General features: G+C 37.0%; 1 protein-coding gene and 1 non-coding gene across 3 annotated transcripts in view; one reads left to right on the plus strand and one right to left on the minus strand.

Moving 5' to 3' along the window:
* The window catches only part of RASA1 (RAS p21 protein activator 1), a 127,618-nt gene that overhangs the window by 20,966 nt on the left and 82,442 nt on the right, over positions 1-24,210 (plus strand). The gene's annotated exons all lie outside the window — the stretch shown is intronic.
* On the minus strand, positions 9,771-9,881 carry LOC111544526. Its single transcript, XR_002732190.1, has one exon. It is a non-coding gene; the product is annotated as a U6 spliceosomal RNA (small nuclear RNA).

The following is a 24,210-nucleotide window of genomic DNA, read 5'->3' on the forward strand; positions in this document are numbered from 1 at the left end:
TGTTCATAGTTTATGTTAGGGTTTATTCTTGACGTTGTACATTCTGTGGGTTTTGACAAATGTTTAATGACATGTATGCCATATTGTAGTGTCATACAAAATAGTTTCATTGCCTGAAAATCCTGTATATTTTGTCTGTTCATTCTTCCTTCCCCCTTAGCCCCTGTCAGTGACTAATCTTTTTACTGTCTCCATAGTTTTACCTTCTCCAGGATGTTGTATAGATGGAATTGTACAGTATGTAGCCTTTTCAGATTGACTTCTTTCACTTAATAACATGCATTTAGGATTCTTTCTTTCTTTCCATGGTTCAATAACTAATTTCTTTTTTTGTCTGAATGTACCATAGTTTATCCAGTCAGCTAGTGGTTGTTTATGAATTTTGGCAATTATGAATAAAGGTGCTTATAAACATTTGCTTGCAGGTTTTTTTGTAGCCATAAGTTTTCAGTTTATTGGGATAAATAACAAGAAGCCTGCTTACTGGATAGTAGAGTAAAAGTATGTTTTGGAAGAAACTGCCAAACTGTCTTCCATAGTGGCTGTACCATTTTGCATTCCCACCTGTAGTGAATAACAGTTCCTGTTGCTCTACATTCTTGCCAGCAGTCGATATTGGCAGATTTTTGGATTTTGGCCATTGTAAAAGGTGTATAGTGATGTCATGTTTGAATATGCCATTTTCTAATCACATATGATATATAATGATTTGGATATGTGACTCCTCTAGATCTCTTGTTATGGCCAGGGTGGTGACTTATACCTATAATCCCAGCACTTTGGGAGGCTGAGTTGGGAGGATTGCTTGAGGCCAGGAGTTTGAGACCAGCTTGGCCAACATAATGAGACTGAGACTCTGTCTCTACGAAAAAGAAAAAAATTAGCCAGGTGGTGGTCAGCACACTTGTGGTCCCAGCTACTTAGGAGGCTGAGTGGGGAGGATCACTTAAGCCTGAGAGGTCAAGGCTGCAGTGAGCTATGATTGTGCCATGGCACTCCAACCTGGGGAACAGGGTGAGACCCTGTCTCCAAGATTTGGGTCGTGGGGGAGGATCCCTCATGACTTGCTGCCATTCTCCTGATAGTGAGTTTGTTTTCACGAGGTCTGGTTGTTGTAAATTGTGGCACCTTGCCTGCTACTCTCTCTTGCTCCTACTTTCATGAAACATCATGTAATATGTTTGCTCCCGCTTTGCCTTCCACCATGAGTAAAAGCTTCCTGAGCCTACCCAGAAGCTGAGCAGATGCTGACACGATGCTTCCTATACAGCCTTCAGAACAACGAGCTAGTTAAACCACTTATAAATTACCCAGGCTTAGGTATTTCTTTATAGCCATGCAAGAATGGTCTAATACATGTGATACTGAACATCTTTTCATGTGTTTATTTGCCATCTTTATATCTTCTTTGGTGAGGTGTCTGTTCAGGTCTTTTGCCCATTTTAAAACCAGGTTCGTTTTCTTATTGTTGTGAAGAGTTCTTTGTGTATTTTTGGATAACAGTTCTTTACCAGATGTGTCTTTTGAAAATATTTTTCTCCCAGTCTGTGGTTGTCTTTTCATTTTCTTGACAGTTGCTTTTTGCAGAGCAGAAGTTTTTAATTTAATGAAATCCAGCTTATTCGTTTTTTCTTTCATGGATTGTGACTTCTGTGTCTGAGAAGTCATCGCCATAGCCAAGGTCATTAGATTTCCTTTATTGTTACTGTCTAGGAGTTTTACACTTTTGCATTTTAATTTAGGTCTGTGATCCATTTTGAGTTAAATTTTGTGAAGAGTGTAAGGTGAGTGTTTACATTCTTTTTTTTTCCTTTTTTTTTTGACATGTGGATGTCCAGTTGTGCCAGCACTGTTTGTTAAAAAGTCTGTCTTTGCTCCATTATCTTACCTTTGCTCTTTTTTTCAAAGATGATTTGTTGTATTTATTTGGGTCTGTTTCTGGGTTTCCTGTTGTGTTCCATTGATTTATTTGTCCTTTTCCAAAATACCACACTATCTTGGTTACTGAAGCATTATAATAAGTCTAGTAGTGTCAATCCCTGCGACTTTGTTTTTCTTTCAATGTTATGTTGGCTATTCTAGGTCTTTTACCTCTCCATAAAAACTTTAGAATCAGTTTGTTGATATCCACAAAATAATTGCTGGGATTTTGATTGGAATTGTGCCAAATCTGTACATCAAGTTGGGAAGAACAGACACGTTGATATTGAGTCTTATTCATGAACTTGGAGTATCTCTCCATTTATTTAATTCTTTGTTATGTTCTATCATAGTTTTGTAGTTTTTCTCATATAGATCCTGTACATATTTTGTTAGAATTATACCTAAGTATTTCATTTTTTGGTTGCTAATGTAAATGGTAATGCGTTTTAAATTTCTTTTGTACATACAGGAAAGCCACTGGCTTTCCTTGTATTTTGCAACCTTGCTTGTTAGTTCCATGAGGTTTTCTTTGTCAGTTCTTTCGAATTTTCTACCTAGACAATCCTGTCATCTGAGAACAAAGACAGTATTATTTCTTCTTTTCCAATCAGTACACCTTTTTCCCTTTCCTGTTTTACTGCATTAGCTAGGACTTTGAGTATGATTTCAAAAAGCAGTGGTAAGAGGAGGCATCCTTGAATTTTTCCCCATCTTGGTGGGAAAGCTTTGACATTCTCACCATTAAGTGTGGTGTTAACTGTTGATTTACTTGGTAGATTTTTGTTTTTTCATCAAGTTGAGGAAGTTCCCTTCTATTCCTCATTTGCTCAGCATTTTAATCATGATTGGGTATTGGATACCGTCAAATGGATTTTTTGCATCCATTAATATGATCGTGTGATTTTTCTTCTTCAGCCTGATGTGATTAATTACATTGATTTTTTAAAATGTTGAACCAGTCTTGATAAATACTTCTTGATCATGGTATGTAATTCTTTTTGTACATCGTTGGATTTAATTTGCTAATATTTTGTTGAGGATGTTTGCGTCTCTGTTCATAAGAGATTGGTCTGTAGTTTTCTGTTCTTGTAATGTCTTTGTCTGGTTTTGATATTAGGTTAGTACTGTCCTCACAGAATGACTTAGGAAGTAACTGCTGTATCTCTGAAAGACATTGTAGAGAATTGGTATTATTTCTTCTTTATATGTTGATTAGAATTCACCAGTGAACCCATCTGGATTGGGTTCCCTCTGTTTTTGAAAGTTAGTTATTGATTCAATTTCTTTGGTAGATATAGGTCTATTCAAGATTTTTTTTTCTTCTTGTGTGAATTTTGGCAGATTATGTTTTTTAAGGACTTGCTCCATTTCATTTAGCTTTGCAAATTTGTGGACATAGATTTATTTACGATATTAGTTTATTATCTTTTTAATGGCTTTGGGGTAGTAGCAATTAGTAAAGATCTTCTCTTTCATTTATGATATTACTAATTTGTCTTCTTTTTTTCTGAGTCTGGCTAGAGGCTTATCAGTTTTATTGATCTTTTCAGAAAAGACACCTTTGGGTTTGTTAATTTACTCTGTTGATTTCCTGTTTTCAATTTCATTGATTTTTGCTGTAATATTTATATTTCTCTTTATCTGCTTACTTTGGAGTTCATTTGCTTTTCTTTCTTGCTTTCTATGATGAAGTTCAGAGTATTATTATTATTTACAAATTTTATTTAAGAGACAGGGTCTCGCTACATGGCTGAAGCTGGAGGGCAGTGACTGTTTCCAGGTGCACTCCTACTACTGATCTGTGTTTTGACCTGCTCTGTTTTTAACTTGGGCTGGTTCACCCCTCCTTAGGCGACCTGGTGGTATCCTGCTCCCAGGGGTGTTGATGCCAAGCTAATCATGGAGGTTCACTGGGCATAGTGTACTACAGTCCAGAACTTCTGAATTCTGTCCATTTTTATGTCTTCACCACCCAGGTAACTGGGACTACAAGTGTGTGCCAGTGCTCCCAGCTGAAGCTCTGATTACTGATTTTTTCTCTTACATGTGCATTCAAACTATAAGTTTTCCTCCAAGCACTGCTTCTGTTGCATCCTACAAGTGTTAAATTGTATTTTCATTTTAATTTAAAGTATTTTAAAATTGCTCTTCACATTTTTTCTTTGATTAATGTATTTATTTAGAAGTACTTTGGAATTTTCCTGCCATTTTTTGGTTATTTATTTCTAGTTTAATTCTGTGGTCTGAGAATAGACATTATATGATTTCAATACTTATAAATTTGTTAAGGCGTGTTATTACTCGGAATGTGGTCTATGTTGGTAAATATTTCATTCGAGCCTGGAAAGAATGTTCAGTCTGCTATTGTTGGATGAAGTGGTCTATAGATATCAGTTATATCCAGTTGATTGAAAGTGCTGCTGAGTTAAACTGTATCTTTACTGATTTGTTGCTGGCTGGATCTGCCCATTCCTGATAGAGCCATGTTGAAATCTCAACTCTAATAGTGCATTTATGTATTTTCTCTTGAAGTTCAGGTTTTTTTTTTTTTTTTTTTTTTTCATTTATTTTTACTCTCCATTGTTAGGCACATATATATTAAGGATCATTGAGTCTTCTTGAGATACTGATCCCTTTATCATTACTTAATGCCTCTCTTTGTCCCTGGTAACTTTCCGTGCTCTGATGTTGGCTCTGTCTGAAATTAATATAGCTGCTCCCACTTTCTTTTGATTAGTGTTAGCATGGTGTATCTTTCTCCATCCCTTTGCTTTTAATCTGTATGTGTTTTTATATTTAAAATGGGTTTCTTGTTCATATAGTAGGATCTTGTTTTTTGGTCTGCTCTGACAATGTCTTTTAATTGGTATATTAGACTTGATGTTTAAAGTGGTTATTGATATAGTTAAATTAATATTCACCATATTTCTTAACGATTTCCTATTTGTTGCCCTGTTTCTTTGTAACTTTTTGTTATGCACTTTTTCTGCCTTTTGTGATTTGAGTATTTTATATGATTTCATTTTTCTCTCATTTTTGAGCACATCAGTTATATATATTTATTTTATTTATTTATTTTTGAGACACTGTATCACCCAGACTGGAGTACAGTGGCGTAATGTTGTCTCACTGCTCCACCTCCCTGGCTCAAGTAATCCTCCCACCTCAGCCTCTTGAGTAGCTGGGACCACAGATGCACACCACCATGCCTGGCTAGTTACTGTTTGTGCTTTTTTTTGTAGAGATAAGGTTTTGCCATGTTGCCCAGGCTGGTCTCAGACTCCTGGGCTAAAGCAGTTCTCTCACCTTGGCCTCCCAAAGCGCTGGGATTATGGGCATGAGCCACCACGCCTGTCCTCCACTTTTTTTTTTTCTTCTTTTTTTTTTTTTGCGATGGAGTCTTGCTCTGTCATCGAGGCTGGAATGCAGTGTTACCATCTCGGCTCACAGCAACCTCCGCCTTCCATATTCAAGCAATTCTCCTGCCTCAGTCTCCCGGGTAGCTGGGATTACAGGCGTGCGCCACCATGCCTGGCTAATTTTTGTGTTTTTAGTAGAGATGGGATTTTGCCATGTTGACCAGGCTGGTCTTGAACTCCTGACTTCAAGCGATCTGCCTGCCTTGGCCTCCGAAAGTGTTGGGATTACAGGTGTGAGCCGCTGCGCCTGGCCTTTTAATTTTTTTTTTTTTTCCTAACTTAAGTGTTTGACCTGGAGCTTGCAATATATATTTACAGTTTTTCCAAGTACATGGTCAAATAATACCGTGTTGCTTCATGGGTTGTGTAAGTACTTTATAATAACGAAATATTCCTGTTCCCTTGCTTCTGTCATTTTTTTTTTTTTTTTTTGAGACGGAGTCTTTGCTCTGTAGCCCAGGCTGCAGTGCAGTGGCCAGATCTCAGCTCACTGCAAGCTCCGCCTCCCGGGTTTACGCCATTCTCCTGCCTCAGCCTCCCGAGTAGCTGGGACTACAGGCACCTGCCACCTCGCCCGGCTAGTTTTTTGTATTTTTTAGTAGAGACGGGGTTTCACCATGTTAGCCAGGATGGTCTTGATCTCCTGACCTCGTGATCCGCCCGTCTCGGCCTCCCAAAGTGCTGGGATTACAGGCTTGAGCCACCGCGCCCGGCCGCTTCTGTCCTTTTCTATCTTGTCATTCATTTCACTTATACATAGGCATACGCAAGCAAATACATCATGGCTATTATTTTGAACTGTTACCTTTTAGCTGAATTAAAAATAAGAAAAATAAAAGTTTTTATTTTACCTTCACTTGTTCTCTCATATTCTTCCTGAGTTTCTGACCTATATCTTTATCCTTCTCTTTCATGAAATTATTTTAATATGTCTTGCAAGGCAGGTCTACTGGCAACACATCTCTTCGATTTTTGTTTGAGAATGTCTTTATGTTTCTTTCACTCTAGAAGGATAGTGTCACATGGTTACAAATTTTTAGATTCATGTTTTTTTTCTCTCAACTTAGTGTTTCATTCTACTCTCCTGTTCACATTGTTTCTGAGGGGAAGCTGGTCTTCCGTAGGCAAGGTGTTTTTTGCCTCTGGTTTCTTTCAAGATTTTTTTCTTTGTTTTTGATTTTCTGAAGCTTGAATATGATATGCTTAGATTTTTACAAATTATTTTTAGGTTTTTAGGAGCCTCAGTCTTAATATTATCTGAGTTTTATGGATCTGTGGTTTGGTGTCTGATATGAACTTGGAAATTTAGTCATTTTTGTTTCCTTGTGTTATCAGTGTATGTAAGTTACACCTTTTTTAGTTGTCCTACAGTTCTTGAATGTTCCACTCTTTCTTTTTCCTCTCTGTTTTTTCTTTGCTTTTCAGTTTTGGAGGTAGTTTCTGTTTTTAGACCCTTAAGCTCAGGGATGCTTTCCTTAGCTACGTTCAGTCTATTAATGAAGCCATTAAAGGCATTCTTCGTTTCTATTACATGGCTTTTGATTTCTAACATTTCTCTTTATCCTTTGTTAGAATTTCCATTTCTCTGCTTACGTTGTCTATGTATTTGCATATTGTCTACCCTTTTCATAAAGCACCTAGCATATTAATCATAGTTTTAAAAAATTCCCAGTCTGGTAACTCCAGAATTCCTGTCATCTCTGTTTTTGATGCTTGCTCTGTCTCTTCAAACTGTTTTTTGCCTTTTATTATGTCTTGTAATTTTTTATTGAAAGGTATACATGATGTAGTAGGTAAAAGGAACTGCTGCAAATAGGCCTTTAGTGATGTAGTTATAACGGAGGCATTGTGTAGTCCTAGTATTAGGTCCCAGTTTTTTGGTGAAACTGTGCTCCTGGACTGTGAACGTAACCATTGTTTCTCAGTCCCCCACCCTTATCCCTGTCACTTTTAGGTGGGATAGAATGGCTAGAAGGGACTGGAATTTGGTATTTCCCTTTCCTTTTGTGAAAGGCTAAAGTGAACTGGAGTTGTTCACCGTACTTCTTTATCCACAGGTAGGTTAGGCTCTGGTAAATTAGTTTCTGTTCAAGGCAGGCCTTGTTAAGAACTGATTGCTGTGGCATATTTCAAAATTGTTCCTTTTTCCTTTCCCCTACCAGAAGCACAAAGGGATTTTTCTCTGATATTTACTGTAAGGGCCTAGCAGAGCTCCTGGAGGTAAAATTCACAAGAGTGTCATGGCCTCACACGACTGGGTCCTCCTGGAGTTTTAAATTGTCATTTGTTTGCACCGAGTCTCCAACAATTTGTCGTCATAGTTGACTTTCTTACGCTGGCGCTGGTTCCCAAGGAAGTTTCTGCTTGGGGGTTTCTGTTCTGATGACTTGGGATTTTTCTCTATCTGCCTGCCTGTCTCTGAATTTTGGGGGACAGTGGTTTGCCCTGTGACCTCACTTCTCTGAAGGATCTCACTAGAGCTATTAATTTTTCAGTTTGTTCAGCTTTTTACTTGTTAGGATGGAGTAGTGACTTTTAATCTTCTTATATGTAAAGAAGGAACAGGATGCCAGGCACAGTGACTCACGCCTGTAATCCCAGCACTTTGGGAGACTGAGGTGGGCGGATCACGAGGTCAGGAGATCGAGACCATTCTGGCTAACACAGTGAAACCCCGTCACTATTAAAAATACAAAAAATTAGCCGGGTGTGGTGGCAGGCGCCTGTAGTCCCAGCTACTCGGGAGTCTGAGGCAGGAGAATGGCGTGAGCCTGGGAGGCGGAGCTTGCAGTGATCGGAGATTGTGCCACTGCACTCCAGCCTGGGCGACAGAGCAAGACTCTGTCTCAGAAAAAAAGAAGGAACAGGAAACTGACAGCGGCTTAAAGGCCGCTTAAAGGTTACAAGTTTTTTTTTTTTTTTTTTTTTTTTTTTGAGACGGAGTCTCGCTCTGTCGCCCGAGCTGGAGTGCAGTGGCCGGATCTCAGCTCACTGCAAGCTCCGCCTCCCGGGTTTACCCCATTCTCCTGCCTCAGCCTCCGGAGTAGCTGGGACTACAGGTGCCCGCCACCTCGCCTGGCTAGTTTTTTTTTTTTTTTTTTTGTATTTTTAGTAGAGACAGGATTTCACTGTGTTAGCCAGGATGGTCTCGATCTCCTGACCTCGTGATCCGCCCGTCTCGGCCTCCCAAAGTGCTGGGATTACAGGCTTGAGCCACCGCGCCCGGCCTAAAGGTTACAAGTTTTAAAGGGGTTAAAAAGAGATTGGTTTGTGGGAATTTGGAAGCTACATCCTTTCAGAGAATAAGTAGTTAGAGGGGATAGCAAATTAAGGGGAGTAGATTTTTCAGAATAGCAAAAGATAATACTTGATAATTTTTTTTATTCTTAATAGTAAATATTTATTTTATAAATCAATCAAATACACTAGGTTTTTACCCTAGTGTATTTGAAAGTAAATGATGCTTTATTTTTAATATTTGCTGATGTATTTAATCAAAACCTATAGAATTAAGGTAGACATTGTATCAGAAGAAAGCAGTTTTGAACAAAGAGAGCGAATTACTAGTCAGTTAACAAGTATCAGCTGTTTCATAAGCATCACATAACATTTCCTAAATTGTGCACTGCATTGTTCAGTTAAAGGAAATTGGTGTTCTGTGACTTTTTGACAGTTAAGTAATTTGAGAACTTCTGCATTTTGGGTCTTTGCTCTTGGAAATCCAGAATGTACATTAGCCTGTTTATGCCTAGTGTTCCATTAATGGAGCGCTAAGCATCTGGGAGTTCTTTATATCCTACTGCTCAAGGCCATCGCCAAGGTCCGATTTTTCACACTCAAAAAGTTGCAACCTTAGACATAAATACAGGAGCCCTATGAGTCATTAATATACTAAACAAACTTTCTTGTTTAACTCTGCTTTTTCTAAACTTATGTGCTTAGTGATTATTCTCCGCAGGGCATGTTTTGAGAAACATAGTAATAGCAAGTCGTTAGGTTTCTCTCTACCTGGTGCTTACAATGGGAGTAGTATAGAGGAAGAACCCAAGTTTAGCCTTTGGAAAAACCTGAGTTTGTGGTTTTTAATGCTTTTAGTGAATCACTATATTGGAAAAGTTAATTTAAGCTCCTCATGAGTGTTTCCTTTTGTAAAATATAGTAACATTTCTCCATTTCTAATTCACAGTGATGCTGATGTTTTATAGTTACCAAAAAGGCTATAATAAAGTACTTACATATAAGGTTTGTATATGGTTCTTTTTTCTTTTTTATTGTCTATATGTAAGGTACACAACATAATGTTTTGATACGCATATATTTAGTGAAGTAATTACTGCGTCAAGTAAGTTAATATATCCCTCATCTCCCACAGTTAACCGTTTCTCTGTGTGTGTGTGTGTGTGTGTGTATGTGGTTAAGAGTGCCAAAAAATATATGGAGTGCTTCACAAATTTGCATGTCATCCTTAAGCAGGGGTCATGTTGATCTTTTCTCTGTCATCATTCCAATTTTTAGTATATGTGCTGCAGAAGTGAGTACTGTATATGGTTCTTACAAAGAAGGGGAACATTTGACACCTGCTTTCTGGTGGTAGGTGTGATATTGATGTGAATTGTTCCAGGAGTCAGAAACCTGTATCGATGTTGAAAGAATAAATCAGTATGCAAGGGAATGGTGTGTTAACATTTTATAGAGGCAACAGTGCTAAGGAATTATAGTTTTCTTGTAATTTTTTTCTTTTGAACACTTCAATATGTTGCGAAGAGATGACCAATAAAACAAGAATAATAGATATTTAGTGTTGCTTATTAGGAGTTAAGCTGGGGGTTGGGTGCAGTTGGCTCATGCCTGTAATCCCAGCACTTTGAGGGGCCAAAGGAGAGAGGATTGCATGAGCCCAGGAGTTAGAGACCAGACCAAGCAACATAGGGAGACCCTGTCTCTACAAAAAATAAAAATAAAAAGTTTGGCAGGGCATGGTGGTGGCACACCTGTGGTCCCAGCTACTCGGGAGGCTGGGGTAGGAGGCTCACTTGAACCCAAACGGTTGAGGTTGCAGTGAGTTCTGATCTTGCCACTGCATTCTCACCTGGGTGACAAAGCAAGACTGGGCAGGGTGGCCTCTGCCTGTAATCCCACCTACTTGGGAGGCTGAGGTGGGAGGACTCTTGAGGCCAGGAGTGTGAGACCACCCTTAACAACCTAGCAAGACCCTGTCTCAAAAAAATATTAAAATAAAAAGAGTTAGATGGATTACAAGAAAACTTCCTTAGCTGGTAAGTGTATCCTACTTACTAATGACAGAAATATAGTTGAAACATGATAGAATAAGGTTTTGGATGGAATCTTATGCAATTATTTATAAGGTAGTATCTACAGTTCTAATTATTTTGTTGTAAGGATGTTAAAATGAGTTTTAGAATAATGCATATAATAGTTGGGGATAGAAGAGCTTTTTATATGGAAATAAAATATTCAGATTTTTTTTGTGTTGAAAAAGTTTAAAAGATGATTATATGATTAAAACTTACATAGTTAATGAACAGAGAAAATGAAAAATGGTGACACAATCCTGAGAGGTATAAAATTATATATGCCAAAGAGGCAGATGCATGAATTTCTGTCCTGTCTCTGACCTTCGTGGGCATGAGACGTTAGTCACGGAAAGGCAGAAAAGATGAGGCAGGGCTAGGTCCTGGCTCTGAGTCACCCATTGACTCAGCTGTTAGTACCAACCACTTAGTCTTAGGCCGCTGAACGGTACATATGTGAATTTTCAAGTTACCACTGTTGTGGCCTCTGCAAACATTTGGCAGTATTGGGGGTTAAGGGAGATTAAGTCCAAAATAATAAAACAGATGAGGGAGAGGGTAACAGCTGGACAACACATTGTTATGAGGTGTTTAGTGTAGATATAATTTTTACTGTCTAATGTTTTATGTATATGCACAATTACATACAATATATATGCACATACTAATTTTAAAGCATGCTCCCTTTAGTGTTGAAACGAAAGTTTTAGTATAGAGTTTTTCTGTGCTTGGAATAATTTTTTTTTCCTTGGGTATACTTTTTCTTGAAGTATAACACATACAAAGCATAGTATCTTAAGTGTTCAGCACAATGAATTTTAACAAGTGGATGTACCTGTGTAATCCATACTTAAAGAACCCCAGAATATTATCAGCATCTTAGATGTCTTTTTGTGCCTGCTTTCTGCCTAATATGCATACCACCTCCTCCTGAAAAACAAAATTCTAACTTCTTGTATCCTAGATTATTTCTGACTTTCTGAGTTTTATATTATAAAATTGAATCATATACAGGTTGAGTTTCCCTTAATGCTTAGGAACAGAAGTGTTTCAGATTTCATATTTTTGGGGGGCTTTATTTGCATTAAACCAGTTGAGCATCTCTAATCTGAAATCCAAATGCTCCAATGAGCATTTTGTTTTTGTGTCATGGTGGTCCTCAAAGTTTCAGATTTTGGAGCATTTTGGATTTCAGTTTTCAGATTAGGGATACTCAACCTTTAATATCCATTCTTTTGTGTGTTTCTTTGTTATGTTGATAAGATTTATTCATGTTGTTGCGTGTAGCACTATTTCCCTTATCTCCATTGCTTGTGTTACATTGTGACTATACCAATAGTATATTATCTTTTTCTACTAGTGATGGACATGACCTTTAGGGTGTGTGTAGTTTGACTATTACAGATAGCATTACTATGAATTTTCTGATAATGACTTTTGATGAACATGTATAGACATTTATGTTATACACCTAGGATTAGAATTGCTGGATCATAGCATGTTCATATAATAAGCTTGGTAGGAATTGCTGAATAGTTTTGCAAGCTGTTTGTACCCATTTAAATTCTGAGTAGCAACGTGTGAGAATTTCAGTTGCTCTACATTCTTGTGAACATTTAGTATCAAAATAAAATCATTGTAGTGATTTAGTTGGGTTGGTGGTGTAATAGCTCTTGTGGTTTTAAATTTTTATTTTCTTGATGTGATGATTAATGGAAGTGTGTATCTTTTCATATGTTTATTGGTCATTTCTGTAACTCTTCCATGAAGAAGTCTTTTGATTTCCAGTTTTCTATTGGTTTGTCTTTTTTTTGTATTTATTTCTGGTTATTCTCTATCTTGGCTATGAGTCTTTTGATGAGTATATGTGCTTTTGAACTGTTGTTTTTTTTTTAACAGAAGTTAATTTTATCAGTTTTCTTTTTCTCTTTGTGGTTGAAGTGTAGCACACATAAAGCATAGTATTCTACACTATACACAATGAATTTTAAAAAGTGGATGTACCTATGTAATCCATACTTAACCTCAGAATATTGTCAGCATCCTAGATATCTTTTTGGGGCTGCTTTCTGCCTAATACGCACGCTACCGCTTCCCAAGTAAACAGAATTCTAACTTCTTACATCCCAGATTATTTCTGACTTTTTCAGCTTTATATAATAAAATTGAATCATAAACAGGTTGAGGTTTTTTGAGTCATGTTTAAGAAATCTTTGCGTGCTCTAAGGAGACGAACATATTTGCCTGTGTTTTTTCCTAGACACTTTATTGTCTTTTTCTTTTAGATATAATGTACATATGGAATTGATTTTTGTGAATGGAGCAAGGAAGAGGTCAAGATTCATTTAAAAACAATGTGGATATCTAGTTGACCCATTTCCATCAAGTAAAAAGCTCATATTTTTCAGACTCATCATTGTCATGAATCAGTGGCAATACATGTGTGAGTTTGTTACATCTCACTTCTGTCCCATAAGTCTACTTGTCTATCTTTGCATTAATTCTTAATGTATAATAGCGTGACTAATTGTTCTTCAGTAGGACCTGTCTCTTTTTCACTAGTGAAATTGATACGTTGTGACCTTTTTCATTTGTTCAGTCTTCTCCAGTCTACCAATTTTGTTGATCTTTCCAAGAACCAATTTTTCATTTTTTTTCCCTGAAGTCTTGTGTTGTACCTTTGCTTTTGATTTCATTAATTGTGTCCTATTTATTTTCTGTCTTTTCAGGTTTAACTTTTTGTCTTTTCTAATTTCTTGAGGTAGATATTTAAATAATTCCTCTCTGTCTTCTTTTTTAATATAATCATTTAAGGTTACAGATTTCCCTCCAAGCATAACTTCAGCTACATGTCACAAATTGTTATCTGACCTATCTGCATTTGGTTTCTTCACTAGCATATTGTGAAGACATATTTCCAAATAGATGGCAACTTTTATAGTTTTTTTAGGGGTTAGTAATTTTTCGATTAGTTCCCTTGAGAGAACATACTCTGAATGAATTTAGTCCTTTGAAATGAGGCTTGCATTTTGATTCAGCATATGGTTTTGGATGAATGTTCTATGTTCACTTGAAAGGTGTGTCTATATATATATATATACACACACACACACAAATATATGCACACAAACTTTTATTGGATGCAGCTTTCTTCATGGGTCAATTATATTTATGTATCTTGGTTTTTTATATGTTCACTGATTTTTTTTTTCTTTCATGTGCTTTTTAAATAAACTCTTGAGAGAAATGTGTAGTTTCTCATCCTACTATTGTAGATTTGTAGATTTATCTATTTTAGGGGTTTTATCTATATAGAACTACATATAGTTTTATTTTAGCTTTATATTTTGGTGTATGCGTATTTAGAATTCATTATTTATTCTTCAATTATTATTCAATTTAGAATAATGAATTCGAAATATGCATACACCAGTTCCTAATGAATTCATTACTGTATTATGAAATGTCTCTTATCTTTGATACTTCTTCTAATACTTCTTGTCTTTTTTTTTTTTTTAATTAATTAATTATTTATTTATTTTGAGATAGAGTTTTGCTTTTATCGCCCAGGCTGGAGGTGTGATCTCGGCTTACTGCAAACCCCACCTTCTGGGTTCAAGCGATTCTCCTGCCTCAGCCTCCTGAGTAGCTGGGACGACAGGTGCCCACCACCACACCTGGCTAATTTTGGTATTTTTAGTAGAGACAGAGTTTCACCATGTTGACCATAGCTGGTGTTGAACTCCTGACCACAGGTGATCCTCTTGCCTCAGCCTCTCAAAGTGTTGGAATTACAGGCGTGAGCCACGGTGCCCAGCTGATACTACTTGTCTTAAAATCTAGTTTGTCTGACATCAGTTTTCTTTTGATTAGTGCTAGTATGGTAAAGCTTTTTGTGTTCTTTTACTTTCAACATGTCTGTATTCTTATATTTAAGATACATCTCTTATAAGTGGGTTTTATTGTTTTATATAGCCTGACATTTTAGTCTTTCAGTGATTGTCCTAAAGATTACAACATGTATCATTGACTTATTACAGTCTACTGAAAATATTTACTTTTACCACTTCCCTAACAATGCTAGGAACTTAGAACATCTGAACTTCACTTATCCTGCCTTTTTTTTTTTTTTTTGAGGCAGAGTCTCGCTCTGTCACCCAGGCTGGAGTGCAGTGGCGTGATCTCAGCTCATTGCAAGCTCTGCCTCCCGGGTTCACGCCATTCTCCTCCCTCAGCCTCCATAGTAGCTGGGATTACAGGTGCCCGTCACCACGCCCAGTTAATCTTTTGTATTTTTAGTAGAGATGGGGTTTCACCGTGTTAGCCAGGATGGTCTTGATCTCCTGACCTCGTGATCCGCCTGCTTCGGGCCTCCCAGAGTGCTGGGATTACAGGCGTGAGCTAATGCGTCCGGCCTCCTTCTGCTTTTTACATTATTGCTCTGCATGTTTATTATGCCCTTTTTTTTTCTTTTTTTTTGACATGGAGTCTCACTCTGTTGCCCAGGCTGGAGTACAGTGCCACAATCTTGGCTCACTGCAACCTCCGACTCCTAGGTTCATACAATTCTCCTGCCTTACTCTCCCAAGTGACTGAGATTACAGGTGTGTGCCCCCACACTCAGCTAATTTTTGTGTTTTTAGTAGAGTTGGGGTTTCGCCATGTTGGGGAGGTTGGTCTTGAACTACTGACCTCAAGTGATCCACCTGCATCTGCCTCCCAAAGTGCTGAGATTACAGGCATGAACCATTGTGCCGGCCTATTATACATGTTTTAATATTCATTAGATATTATTGCTTTGTACAGTGTTTGTTTACACATATATTTACTGTTATGATGCTCTTCACTTTATGCTGCATTTCCATTGTTTCCTGTAGGATAGGAACTTTTTAACTTTTCTTTTGGCCTATGGAACTTCTTTTAATACTTTTTTTTTTTTTTTTTTGGTAAACGTCAGTTGTCAAATATACTTTCTATTTATCTGAAAATGTACTTGTTTCTGTTTCTGAAGGAAACAGAAACAAGTTTTGACTACTTTGAAGATTTAGTCTTGCCAAAGAATGAAACTGGAGGCATCATGCTACCCAAATTCAAGCTATACCACAGAACTCCTGTAACCAAAATAACATGGTACTGGTACTAGAACAGAGACATAACACCAATGGAACAGAATAGAGATCCTAGAAATAAGACCTCACACAGCTATCTGATTTTTGACAAACTTGACCAAAACAAGCAATGGGGAAAGGACCATTCAATAAATGGTGCTGGGATAACTGACTAGCCATATGCAGAAGATTGAAACTAGACCCTTTCCTTACACCATATGCAAAAATTAAGATGAAATAAAAACTAAAATGTAACACCCCATACTATAAAAACCCTGGAAGACAACGTAGGCGTACCATTCAGGACATAGGCCTGGGCAAAGTTTCATGAGGAAGATGCCAAAAGCAATTGCAACGAAAGCAAAACTTGGCAAATGGGATCCAATTAAATGAAAGAGCTTCTGCACGGCAAAAGTAACTATCAACAGAGTAAACAGACAACCCACAGAATGGGAGAAAAAATTTGCAAACTATGTATCTGACAGAGGTCTAATATTCAGCATCTAGAACTTAAATTTATGAGGAAAATAATCCATTAAAATGTGGGCAAAAGACATGAAGAGACATGTTTCAAACGAAGACATACATGCGGGCAAGAATCAGACGAAATAAAGCTCAACATCACTGATCATTAGAGAAATATAAATCCAAGCCACCATGACACCAGTCAGCATGGGTGTTATTAAGAAGTCAGAAAATCACACGTGCTAGCGAGGTTGTGGAGAAAAAGGAATGCTTATACACAGTTGGTGGGGGTGTAAATTAGTTCAACTGTTGTGGAAGACTGTGTGGCATTTCCTCAAAGACCTAAAGATAGACATACCATTCAACCCATGAATCTCATTACTGGGTATATAACCAAAGGAATATAAATCACTCTGTTATAAAGACGTTTGCACATGCATGTTCATTGCAGCACTGTTCATGGTAGCAAAGACATGGAATCAGCCTAAATGCTCATCATTAATAGACTGGATCAAGAAAATATGGTACATATATACCATGGAATACTATGCAGCCATTAAAAAAATAACAAGATTATGTCCTTTATAGGGACATGCATGAAGCTGGGAGCCATTATCCTCAGCAAACTAATGCAAGAACAGAAAAATCAAATACTGCATGCTCTCACTTATAAGTGGGAACTGAATGATGAGAACACATGGATACGTAGAGGGGAGTAACACACACTGGGGCCTCATTGAAAGTGGAGGGTGGGAAGAGGGAGAGGCTCAGGAAAAATAACCAATAGGTACTAGGCTTTATAACCTGGGTGATGAAATGATCTGTACAACAAACTCCCATGACACACATTTACCTGTGTAACAATTCTGCACATGTACCCCTGAACTTAAAAGTTGAAAAAAAAATTTAGTCTTGCCTTTGGTTTTTAGCATTTTTACTGTGATTTGCCTAGATGTAGCCTTTTTTTTTTAAGGAAAAAAAAAAAACTTGCTGGGGTATATAGAATGCTTGAATCTTTGCCTTAACATTTTTGATTGAGTTTGGAAAATTCTTGACTAATTTTTCTTCATATTTTGCTTCTGTTCTATTCTCTATTGCCTCCTTTCTGGTACTGTACATGTATGTCTACGCCCCCACCCCCCGCCCCACCACTTCCCCTTTTTTTTGAGACAGGGTGTCTCTCTGTCACCCAGGCTGGAGTGCAATGGTATCATAGCTTACTGCATCCTTGAACTCCTGGGCTCAAGCAGCGCTCTTGCCTCAGCCTCATGAGTAGCTAGAGACTATAACTGTGCGCCACTGTGCGCAGCTTGTTTGTTTTAGAAAACCTTTTTTGTAGAGCTGGGGGTCTTGCTTTGTTGCCCAAGCTGGTCTTGAACTCCTGGCTTCAAAGATCCTCCCTCGTCAGCCGCCTGAAGTGTTGGGTAACAGGTGTGAGCCACTTTGCCCAGCCTGTTAGCAACTTTTTAAAAAACGATGTCCCATTCATCTTTTGTATTCTTTTCTGTATTTTCTTTTTTTTCTGCATTACTGTTTGACAGGTATAACTTTTCTGTATTTTCTGTCGTTGTTTTCTTTTTATGCTCTAGTAAGTGTATTTTCTATGGAACTTTTCAAATTATTAGCTTCTTGGCCGGGCGCAGTGGCTCACGTCTGTAATCCCAGCACTTTGGGACGCTGAGGCAGGTGAATCACAAGGTCAGGAGATCGAGACCATCCTGGCTAACACGGTGAAAACCCCCTCTACTAAAAATACAAAAAATTAGATGGGCATGTTAGCGGGCGGCTGTAGTCCCAGCTACTTGGGAGGCTGAGGCAGGAGAATGGCGTGAACCCGGGATGCGGAGCTGACAGTGACTTGAGATCGCACCACTGCACTCCAGCCTGGGTGACAGAGCAAAACTCCATCTCAAAACAAAAAACAAAACAAAACTGCCTAATCTGTTAACATGTTTAGCTCTTAATTTTACAACTTTGATTACTTCTTAAATATTCAAATTTTGTCCTTAAATTCCATCTTTATTTTGTCTTTTCCTATATTTTCTTGAATAACTATTACAGCTTTCTGTCTGTAATTTTAAAATTTATTCCTCTTTGAGTCAGAAATTGATAATTTGTGACTTTTTCTTCTTTGATCAGTGTTAACAAAATGTTGACTTTAATAGACTCTCCAAGAACCAACTTTTGTTTTTTTCCGGAAGTTTTGTATTGTATCTTTGTTTCATTTATTTACTTGTTTGTCTTCTTGTATACTCTCTTGGCATGTGTTACATTTTAGTTAAATGCCAGACGTTGTGTTTGACAATTTTATAGGTTATCTGAATGATCATTTGCTATAGAGGATGGATGGCTTAGCCTCTCCTCTGTTAGGCAGATAGAATGTAGCTAGATCACTTTAATCACAAAACTTTTGAATACTACAGCTTGCTACGCAGTCTTTACTTAACTTCTTGTCTCTGTAGCTTCACAGTTCAGTAGATGTCTCTGGAGGGAAATAGTTAAGCCTGTGGTTCAGTTCTCTGTTTCTTTTTTATGGCCAGAATCCTCGCCCTTCAAGTCTCTTAGTATTTGTCTCACCAGCTTTGTGAGACTGTTGAAAGTTCTGCTGGATTGTTTTCCTCCTATTAGGACCCAGACCGAAGACCTGGGTCTTTTGCATGAATTCTCAGCCTCTTGCTTTGTGACCACAATATGCAGATAAATAGTTTGAGGGGAAAAGTGGCAGAGTGGTTGCTGAATGGCACCTTCTTTAGGATTCTACTTTTTTTGAAATGTTGGTTCCTTAAGTTCTGATTGCCTCCATATTTAGCTCTTGGATGATTTAAACAGACTGTTCTTCTTTTTATTTTTTATTTTTTGGTATTTTATTTGTCGTTTCTAGCAGTTCTTGATTGGAGATTATTCTGCTGCAAGTAATGTGACAAGTATTATAACTAGCATTAAAAAACAAAATAATGAACAATATAGGAAAAAGTCTTTACTCCCTCATACCTTCCTAATCGCACTGTTCTTGGTAGTAACCATTGCTGTTGTGTATGTATATGTATAATGTACATGCATATGTATAACACATAAGTATACATTTACCTATGTTTAACATACAATTATGTTAGTATAATGACATTTTGGTCAGTCCCATAGGATTATAGTGCCATATTTTTATTGTACCTTTTCTATATTTAGATATGTTTAGATACACAAATACCACTGTGTTACAATTGCCTGTAGTATTCAGTATAGCAATATGCTGTGCAGGTTGGTAGCCTAGAAGCAATATGCTATGCCATGTGTAGTAGGCCATGGCAGTCAGATTTGTGTATGTATACTTTATGATGTCTGCACAATGACAAAATTGCCTAAGGATAAATTTCTCAGAATGTATCCCTGTCGTTACACAATGCATAAGATTGTTAAGTTTTCTAATAGGCAATATATTTTTTCATGGAGGGAGAAAATACAACATATAAAAAAAGGTACTCTTTAATTAAAAAGATCCCTTTCTGCCACTGACTCTCAGTTTCCCAGTTTGACTTTCTAGGGTCAATACCAATTCTGTGTATATTGATTTATTTAAGGGATGAAAATTTCAGAACCTATTCAGGCACTATTTTAAGGTGGTTAGGATACATGAATAAACAGATGAAGATAACCGTTGCTCTGTAGGTTATATTTTGCAGAGAGGAGACATGCAATAAATATGATACATACCTAAATAGTATAGAATTCTAGAAGGTAGTAAGTGCTATGGCAAAAAGGAAAAAGCAGTCAGACTGGATAATAGGGTACTGGCAGTGCCAGAGGAGAAGTTGCCATTTTAAATTAGGTAGTCAAGATAGGACTCATTAAGTGACAGTTTTGTGCAAAGACTTGAAGATAAGTATATGGTAATACATACAGTGTGTTTGTATACTTCTGAATGTTTAAACTGCCTTACTCTTTTAAGTAACCACATAGTTTTCTATTGGATGTACATAATTTATTTACTCTTTATCTCTAGTGATTAAGTTTTATCTAGTTTTATGACACTGTGAACAGCCACAGTGATGATCCTTTCTTGTGTTATGTGAGCACGTGCACATCTTGTATTTTACCTGCTTTCACATGTTTTGTACTGTCAAATCTCAGTCTTTGTATATTTCTTTGATTTTTGGTTTTTGTTTTGGCTTTTAAGCAAAGATTATCGTATATCAGTATTTTATATATAAACCTATAGTTTTTATAGTATTTAAAAAAATACTTTAACTTGTTTAACATTTAATTGGGCATGGTTTGGGATTCTCAGTTGATAACTTTCCAAGCATCTAACTGAATGTTGTATCAATATTTTTTGAATATTTTTTGTGATATGCCTTCTATTATACATTAAATTTTTATATGTGACAAGATCTTTTTCTAGGATTTATGTGTATGTGCTAGTTGAAAGCTCTTCTGCTTGTTGGGTGACTTGGAGGCAGGGCTTTACCAGGAAAAAGAAGAAAGAGAGGTAATGTAATGTTTGGCTACAGGAAAGACTTCTGTTTTTGGTTGGGGCAAGTAATGTCAAGCAGCTTGTTGCTTTTGAAGATCAATTGACTGCTTTGAAGTTGATTTCTTTGTAAATAACTGTAAGTTACATGTAAGACATTCCTAAATAATTTTTGAAATTGTGTTGAAGATGAGGATCATAGCAAACGATCAAGAAGAAAATAAGGAATTTAAAACATTCCACAAATGGGTGATTCATCTAAAGAAAAATGAATCAAAAGAGACTGGAATGTATCATCAGAATGTTTGTAATCAAAGGAAAGATGCAAAGCTAGTAAGTGAACTCCGAAATACATCAATAGAATATGAGAGTTGAATAAATTATTTAGAAATAACTTATTTCCAGAGTTGATCTTATTTAAAAACAATGGCCACCAAAAATTTACAACTAATGGAGTCTGAGTAGGCTTTGCATAAAGAAGTAGGAAGGAATTAAAATTTTGGTTACAATATTGGTGATAGTCTTATTTTTCATGTAAGTGCTGACTGACTTAGTTAAGATTGTTGTATAAAGTGGTTGGAATGGCTTTCCTGATATTGATAGTCTGTCTGCTTTCCCTAGAGTTCCAAACCATGGGGTTCCCTGAGGCCCTTTCAAGAAGTCTGTAAAGTCAAATAATTTTCATAATACTAATGCATTATTTGCCATTTTCAGTTTCTTGACATTTGCACTCTGGTACAAAATGAAAACTTCTAATGCCTTAGTATAAATTCATGTAGTAATTGCCTTAATGTACCAAATAATTCATTATCAAGTAATTTATGCATCAAACTATAATAGTAATTATTGTATTCTTTGCCGCCACATACCTGCAGAAAAAAATAAAGCCAGTTCCAGTTAAGAATGTCTTTGATAGAACAGTAAAAATTATTAATTTTATTAAATTGCAGTCCTTGAGTGTATGTCTTTTTAGTATTTTGTGGGTTGGAATGGAAAGAACACATAGTAATATATCCTGATGTGCAATGTCTTGAGAAAAAATAGTTATGCGATTATTTGAGTCAGTACCTGAACAAGCCACTTCTTTCATGACACATTAGTTTTACTTTGAAAAATAACTGACAAACCATGGTTATTTAGATTTCAGTACATGGCAGATATTTTCTTGAAAAAGAACTAAGTGAGCCTGTCACTTTGAGGAAAAAAACTGGCAGTATTTGGTGCTTTAAGATGATATTTAAATTTTCAAGCAAAAATTAGAATTTTGGAGGCCTTGTATCTACAACTGTGACTTTGAAGGTTTCTCAAATACTTAATGACTTTTCTGATGAGACTGATGGTTGTCAGAAGTCTCTGAGACCACCCTTAGGTTCAGTGATTTGCCAGAAGGACTAACAGAACACGGCAAAACTGTTATACTCACAGTAATAACAGTTTATTATAGCAAAAGGTTACAGTTTAAAATCAGCTATTGAAAGAGGTGCATAGGGCAGAGTCCAGCAGAGATTAGATGCAAGCTTCCAGTTGCCCTCTCCCACGGGAGTCATAGGGACTGTGCTTAACTGCTGCTCACAGCAGCAGTATGTGACAACACGTGTCAAATATTGCCAACCAGGAGAACTCACCTGAGTCTCGGTGTCCAGGGATTTTTTGGGTATCTTTCGTGAAGGCCTAAAGTGCCCACGTTGCTGACTTTAGTAACTCCATCTGTTTGACTCCAGAGGTCAGACTGATACTGCATGGACCAAGGCCCCTACCATAAATTACATTGTTAGCATAATCTGTTGGTGTGGCTCAAGGATTCAGTAAACAAAGGCCCTTTTATTAAGCAGCATATTTCAAGGGCCTTAGGTGGGCAAGGACCAAACCTTTCTTTGGAATATCCAAGATGTGGACAACCTAGCCCTACTGAGTTATTAATCCTTTACTGCATACTGGCATACTGGTGATATATAAGGAATGTAATGTTTTGATAATGTAAATGAAATGTGTTAATATCCGGAAGATCTGCATAGCTCAGTGAAGCACTATTTTTCAGATGCATGATGCAACTCATGATATGCATCAGTAAATGATAGGCCAGTAGATTTTAATGGAATAGAATACAGATGTTTTAGATGTGGTCAGAGTCTACATTTCATCTAACTTATATATAACTTTATTAAGTAATAGTCCTCATATGCTATGAACCAAAGCAATATAGAGCAACATATTGAATGCAGAAACAGATAAGAAAATCTGTTTTCTATTAAGTTAGATACTAAACATTTGTACAAAAATGTAAATTGGTGCTGCTCTTCTCATAAAATTTTTTTGGAGAATATATTTTACGTGAAGAATATGTTATCTGTATTAACATTTACTCCATTATGTGTTGTTTGTAAATTAATTTTTAAACTTTAAAAATTTTTTCAGTTCTGTTTTCTAATACAGTAAATATTGACAGTTATAACCTACAAAAACGGAAGTTCTTTAGGGGCCAGCAATGTTTTAAACATGTGAAGGGGGCTAGAGACCTTTTTGCTGGGTCTCCTCTTTCTGGGCTAGAGGTTATCAAAGGATGAGATGAACAACTAAACTAAGGGAAAGACAGTTTGCAACTGGAATCTCAGGGATATCTGGAACCAGGGATGTGAATGCTACCATTAATCTTCATTTCCATCTCTTCATCTCTTTGGCCCTCTCAGCTTCATTCTTTCTTATTATACACAGGCTCTTCAGAATATTAGAAAATGTAGCAAACAAATAAATAAGCAAGAACTCCTTCTTTGATCTTGCATCCTAAATCTTTTGCTTTCAGAGAAAAAAATAGATTTGCCAGTATGAGTGTGGAAAAAATACTTGAATACTTGGTTCAGGTGCTTATCATGGAATGATCAACTTTGAGTAGGCCAGATTATTGAAGGAAAATTATACTTTCCCTGTTGGAATTGAGGGAGAAAGAGTTCCCACAGAGAGACTGAGTGTTTTCCCTGAATGGGATGGGTGTTGAACAGGCATCTTACAAATCATCTTTGAGTGTCAACAAGTTGTATAGACTGCAGATATTATGGGAGTTCAGTGCAAGGGGAGGTTAGGGTGTTTAAGTGAGGGAACTCACATTTCTATCTCAGTTTTTGATGTGATCAAATGGCATTTTATACTAGGTGATTTTAGGTTTAAAATATCACTTTGGGCACAGGTGGCCTTTAGCTAATATCTTTGAGGTGGTTGAATTTTGACTATCCCTGGAGATATAGGTATTCCTTGAAGGGAAGAGTGATAGATAACTACCACAGGATGGGAGGACAAGGCAAATAGTTTGGAGTCAGGGCTTTACCAGGAAAAAGAGGAAGGAGAGGTGAGAAATAGCTTGAATGGGAGAGTGAAAGTCATTCTCCAGTTTGGCTAGATATGTGGATTTCAGTAAGGGATTATGACTTTTGAATTTCTGCGTAGGCGGAACTTTTTGACAGATTTGTTTTCCTCATCTCCCACCTGCCAGAGCCTACTGGGTTCAAGACACTGTGCCATGTGCT

Source organism: Piliocolobus tephrosceles, chromosome 4, assembly GCF_002776525.5.
Source record: "Piliocolobus tephrosceles isolate RC106 chromosome 4, ASM277652v3, whole genome shotgun sequence".
NCBI lineage: Eukaryota > Metazoa > Chordata > Mammalia > Primates > Cercopithecidae > Piliocolobus > Piliocolobus tephrosceles.